A 6,321-nucleotide genomic window follows, 5' to 3' on the forward strand; every position below is an offset into this window, starting at 1 on the left:
AAAATGAATCAACTTATCACAATCTATTATGTTAATTCTGACTTCTGACCAAAAAAAAAATGCAACTTTGCTCCAGTAAAACTTCATGTCTTGGGACTGCCCTGGTGGTTCAGTGGTAAAGAATCTGACTGCCATTGCAGGAGATATGGGTTTGATTCTTGGTCTGGGAAGATCCCACAGGCCTTGGAGCAACTAGGCTGTGTGCTGCAACTGCTGAAGCCCTAGCATCCCAGAGCCCATGCTCCACAACGAGACAAGCCACTGTAATGAGAAGCCCGTGCACTACAGGGAAGAGTAACCCCCCTTGCCCCAACTAGAGAAAGCCCGCAAAAGCAATGAAGACACAGACTAGCCAAAAAACCAAACTAATAGAGAAATCTTCACGTCTTCCACCTTCCTATGTGCCTTTATTGTCGCATACATCACATCAATGTAAGCTCAGCAATATAGGGTTATAAATATTGCTTTAAACAAGCATGCAGCTGGATTTGCATTACAGTCTGATGTCATTCCCTCTCAACACAGAGAACTTTCTCTTGTATTTCTTTTGTGCAGGTCTTCTAGCAATGAATCATTTCAGCTTTTTTTTATGAGAAGGTGCCTTCAATTCACCTTCATTTTTGAAGGATAGTCTTGCTGGATATAGAAGCTTTAAAGGTAGCTTTCCTGGAAGTTGAATTAATCACTGTCAGTTTTTGTTTGCACTTGAATATTTCATTCCACTGCATTCTGATCTCTCTTGTTTCTCATAAGAAGTCAGCCATCGATTGCATTTTTATTTCCTTATTATGCAACGAGTTATTTTTGCCTCTGTCTTTCCTCTATTTAACTATAGAATGTCTTGATGTGGTCTTTTTTGTAGTTATTCTGTTTAGGGTTGATAGAGCTTCTTGGATCTGTAGATTAATACTTTTTAACAGAATTGGGAAGTCTCTAGCTATTATTTCTTCAAATAATTTGCTATTCCTTCTCTTTCTTCTCACCTTCTTGGACCCCAATTACACATATTTTAGAATAATTTACCTTGTCCCACAGGTTTCTGGGGCTTCCCTTGTGGCTCAGCTGGTAAAAAATCTGCCCACAATGTGGGAGGGCTGGGTTCAATCCCTGGGTTTGGAAGATCCCCTGGAGAAGGGAAAAGCTTCCCACTGCTTTATTCTGGCCTAGAGAATTCCATGAGTCCATTGGGTCTGAAAGAGTCAGACACGACTGAGCCACTTTCACTTTCACAGGTTTCTGAGGATGTTTATTTCTCTTCACTCTTTTTTTTCCTCACTGTTCTTCATTTGCTCTATCTTCATGTTTATTTTTTATTTCTTCTTTCCTCTTAAATCTGTTACTGAATGCATCCAGTGAATTTTTCATTTCAGCTTCCCTGTTCTTCAATTCTAGAGCTTCCATTGGTTTTCTTTTTATAGTTTCAGTTCCTCTATTGAGATTCCCTATTTGTTGATCCAGTGTCAGTATATTAATAGCTTCTCTTAATTATTTTATTATATTGATAATAGCTGCTTTGAGGTTTTCTCTGCTAAATGCAACATCTTGGCCCATTCAGACACAGTTTGCATTGGTTGCTTTATTCCCTGAGCGTGGAGCACATTTTCCCATATTTTACAGGTCTAGTAACTTGGTTAACAGTCGGACATTTTAGAAAGTATTTTGCAGTGACTCGATTCTGTTTTATTTTCCAGGTTGTTCTCTTTCTTGTAACTTGTCTGCATGTGCACTATGGACTCTCTCCCTTCCATAGTGTGGAGTCACTGGTGTGTCTTTGCAACTTATTGTTTTCCTTTTAATTTTTTCACTCTGGCCTCCTGGGGTCACCTCATGTCTATAATGCTCAGTGGTCAGCCAGAGATTTGCACAGAAATTATTCTCAAACACCTCAAGCCTGTAAATCCTCCACCCTTAGCCTGTAGATCTGTCTGTGAGCTGGAGAATCCATTGAAAATGCAACCAATTCCAAGTCTCCCCTCAGTTCATTTCAGTCGCTCAGCCGTGTCCGACTCTTTGCGACCCCATGAATCGCAGCACGCCAGGTCTCCCTGTCCTAGCTTTCACTTTTTACCAGGCTCTCTGAAATCTCTCCCAGGCACGTGTGTTCTCTCTGTCAGTCAGGTGTGTCCGAAGAGTTTAGCTCAGGCCTTTGTGGCTCTCTCATTTTCAGAATCTCTTTGTTAAATGTATGTCTGGTCCACTCCTCACTCCAACTGGGACAACAAACTTAGGTGAGCCAAGTTTCCTTCTGTTACCGTTCAGTGCTCCACTGTTAGCTGGCAAAGCGCTGGGCTTTCGTCCCCTACTTCATCCCAAGCAGAGAGCTTCCCATAACCTCACCTTGCTTTGGTGGCAAAGCTGCTGTTTTTCACTGCTAGCTGCAGACTGGGAAAGCTCCAGTTTTGCCTAATGAATTGGAAATGAGAAAGTGAATACGATAGAAGCAGCCACAGGCAAGAAAGCCAAAGATTCTTGCTATTATTACCCAAAGCTCTAACAGCTTTTCACAAATAAATGCTTCTCAACTTGTTATCTACCTTTGATTTATTTCTAGTGCCCTGAAATTCTTATTTTTGACAGTTTCATCCAGTTTTCTGTTTACTTTTTTGCAAAGGGAAATTGTCAATCTTTCACAGTATCATTATATGAAATCTTTGTTGAACTGATGCTATTTTTCTCCCTTTTAAAATCCGTTTTCAAAGCTACAGATTCTATTTTCTATCCTTTCAGAAGTTATCTTTTCATATTTAGCATCTATATATAACTATATCTTTTTTATAAGGTGTGAAGTTATTCTAGTTATTCTTGTATTTTCCTCTTGAATAAAATAAAATCTTAGCTTGTTCTAACTGCTCTTTCTTATTGTTGTTGTTGCCTTGAATTTTAGTTTTATATCTTTATAGCAAAATTTGTGTTTTCAAAAGTCAATAATTATTTAAATTTACTAGTATCTTTTATTGCTTTGTTTCCTACGTCATTTTCTTCTTATGATGATATTAGAACTATTCAAAATTTGGTCGCTGAGATATCTCAGCCCAGGACAAGTTAGCTTGATTTTTTCTTTAAACCATTTATTAAAAGCTCTGTTTCTGGGTTTCAGCCTCTTTTACACTCTTCCTGCAGATCAAATAAACTTACCTAGTTGATTCACACAATGTGCTGGCTTGTGTCCCTACCAGTCATGGAGGTGCAGGGTGTTTATTGCTTCACTTGGAAGTGAAAGTGAAGTCATTCAGTCATGTCTGACTCTTTGCAGCCTATAGGCTACAGGCTTCTCTGACCATGGGATTTTCCAGGCAAGAATACTGAAGTGGGTTGCCATTTCCCTCTCTAGGAGATCTTCCCTACCCAGGAATTGAACCTGGGTCTCCTGCATTGTAGGCAGACGCTTTACCATCTTAGCCACCAGGGAAGTGCTTCACTTGACTTTGAGGTAAAGCGTCGAATTTCCAAGCATCTCTACCAGTTTCTAGAATGAAGCCCAGAAAATTTACACTCTGCCTCCACTAATTGTTCCATTGTCATTAATCTGTTTCATTTAATGTCTATGGAAATGCTTTTGGTATTGCTTTGTTATTGAGGGTAGCTATATCTTTGTATTTGGCCAACCCAATATCCGGACAAATTTTTGTCACCCAATAAATGACATACACATGTATATTCATTATATACACGCAAATTAAATATACATGTATATTCAATATATGTAAATATACAAATATACATGTATACAAATATATATGTATGTATATATACATATATCTTTTCTTTTTAAAAATTGCTTTAAAAAATATAATTGTGTAAAATATTATGGAAAATGTTTACCTGGGTTCCAAAGTCAAATCTGCAAAGCAAAGTTTTGAATGATGTCTGCCCTCTACTCTTTCACCATTACCCCTGCCCTTTCGAGCCATAAATAACCACTTTGTTGGTTTTAAGGTTTATCCACCCATTCATTATCTTTAATAAATATATATAGTGAAAGAGTGAAAGTGTTAATCACTCAATCTTGTTGGGCTCTTTGAAACACCATGGACTGTAGCTCACCAGGCTCCTCTGTCCATAGGGATTCTCCAGGCAAGAATACTGGAGTGGGTAGCCATTCCCTTCTCAGGGGATCTTCCTGACCCAGAGATCAAACCCAGGTCTCCCACATTTCAGGCAGATTCTTTACTGTCTGAGCCACCAGGGAAGCCTTATATATATAAAGCATAAATAGCAAATAAAGTATATATACTTTATCTGTTATTGCTGTTATTGCTTCATTTGAAGCAGAGGAAGATTTAAGGAAATTACAGCACCCTAGTCAGTGCCAGGCTCACTTACCCATCCCTTGCCAGTCCAATTTGGCAGTTTGGAGAAAGAAATGGGTTAAGACCTCTGGGAATGAAGTAGGGATGATGATGATATTGATAATGGCAAAGATGTTGGTTTTCCTAGATCTGGAAGAGAGGACTATATCAAGAGTATTACTTGACCTTCTAATGGCTCAGCTCTGGGAGACTGTGTTTTAGATAATGTGTTAGATAAAACTGTAACAGGATATTAAAGATGGGGGTCTGTTCTTATCTCAGGTGAGGCAATAGGGTAATAGATGCCATCTTCCAAAGTAAAGTGTCAGAACACAGTGAAGAATTTTTAAAGAAAGTTTCAGAAAATTGGTTTAGTACACATCTAAATCCAGCTTCCCTGGTGACTCAGACAGTAAAGAATCCTCCTGCAAGGCGAGAGACCTGGGTTCAATCCCTGGGTTGGGAAGATCCCCTGGAGGAAGGCATGGAAACCCACTTCAGTATTCCTGCCTGGAGAATCCCCATGGACAGAGGAGCCTGGCTGGCTACAGTCCATAGGATCACAAAGAGTTGGATATGACTGAGCGACTTAGCACAGCAAATCCAGCACACATCTCTTGCCTATAAAAATAGGTTGTAGTGGTCAAGAAAAGTATGGTGGTGGTGGTTTAGTCACTAAATCATGTCCGACTCTTGTGACCCCATGGACTGTAGCCTGCCAGACTCCTCTGTCCATGGGATTCTCCAGGCAAGAATACTAGAGTGGGTTGCTATTTCCTTCTCCAGGGGATCTTTCCTACCCAGAGATCGAACCCAGGTCTCCTGCACTGCAGGCAGATTCTTTACCAACTGAGCTACGAGGGAAGCCCCCAAAAAGTATGCTGCTGCTGCTGCTGCTAAGTCGCTTCAGTCGTGTCCAACTCTGTGCGACCCCATGGACTGCAGTCCACCAGGCTCCTCCATCCATGGGATTTTCCAGGCAAGAGTACTGGAGTGGAGTGCTATTGCCTTCTCTGAAGAAAAGTATAGTAAGAGTTAAAAGAGAAGAGTTTTATTTTCTTGAATTTGTCTAGTGTTGTGCATTGAAAATGAGCTCCAAGGAAGCAGGAATTTTTACCTATCTTGTTACTGTTAGGGATGAATGAATGTGCAAATAATATTTAGAGGAAGCTGTCTTTGGGTTTTGAATTTCTGGGGGAGAGAATGAGAATTGCATTACCTCAAATGTAGTGTGGCTCCCTGTTGGTTTAGATGGTAAAGAATCTGCCTGCAATACAGGAGATCTAGGTTCAATCCCTGGGTGGGAAAGATCCCCTGGAGGAGTGCAACCCACTCCAGTATTTTTGCCCAGAGAATCCCAAGGACAGAGAAGCTTGGCGGATTATTGTCCATGGGGTTGCAGAGTCGGACACAATTGAATGACTAACAAACACTTTCAGATGTAGGGGAAATATGCTTCGATAGGGCCACAAAGAAAGATGAACTAGTGTTCTGAGAAATTTAAAGGGGGAGCACCTAGCTAGTGGCTCCTTTAGAGACCAGAATAACAAGAGAGGTTGTGCTGGGAGAGCTTGCACCCTTGGTGTTCATTTGTTGGGGTAAGGGTGATTAGGTTTTTTCCATGAATTATATGTAGACTGGACCTGTGAGAATGAGAGCTGGAGTGGGGTCATCACAGATGATGTCCAAGAGGCTAGGAAGAAAGAGGCAATCCAACACAGAGATGAACCTCAAGACTTTCAGGGGCTAGGAAAGGAATTGTGGGTGAATACCACCTCACACTCACAGGAAAACACATAAGAAGTATATTTTTTTGGTCTCATTTGCATAATATTTGATTTTTAATGTTTAGATACCTAAAACTATTATTTTGGAATTTATTATTTTCTTCCAAAGTAAATTTATTTAAAATATATTTTTATTGAAGATGTATTATTGACTTTAAAAGGAGAGATTATAAGATCTTGTTTTTCAACCCACAGCTACGCTACATAGTCCATGTATAAGTAGCTAAAAAAACGAAACAAAAAAA

At 39.9% G+C, this 6,321-nt stretch overlaps 1 non-coding gene across 1 annotated transcript; it reads right to left on the bottom strand.

Annotated features, from left to right (window-relative positions):
- Positions 1-3,337: 3,337 nt before the first annotated feature.
- TRNAC-ACA (transfer RNA cysteine (anticodon ACA)) lies at positions 3,338-3,409 on the bottom strand. Its single transcript has one exon. It is a non-coding gene; the product is annotated as a tRNA-Cys (tRNA).
- Between the last annotated feature and the right edge of the window lie 2,912 nt (positions 3,410-6,321).

Source organism: Capricornis sumatraensis, chromosome 2 (assembly GCF_032405125.1).
Source record: "Capricornis sumatraensis isolate serow.1 chromosome 2, serow.2, whole genome shotgun sequence".
Taxonomy (NCBI): Eukaryota; Metazoa; Chordata; class Mammalia; order Artiodactyla; family Bovidae; genus Capricornis; species Capricornis sumatraensis.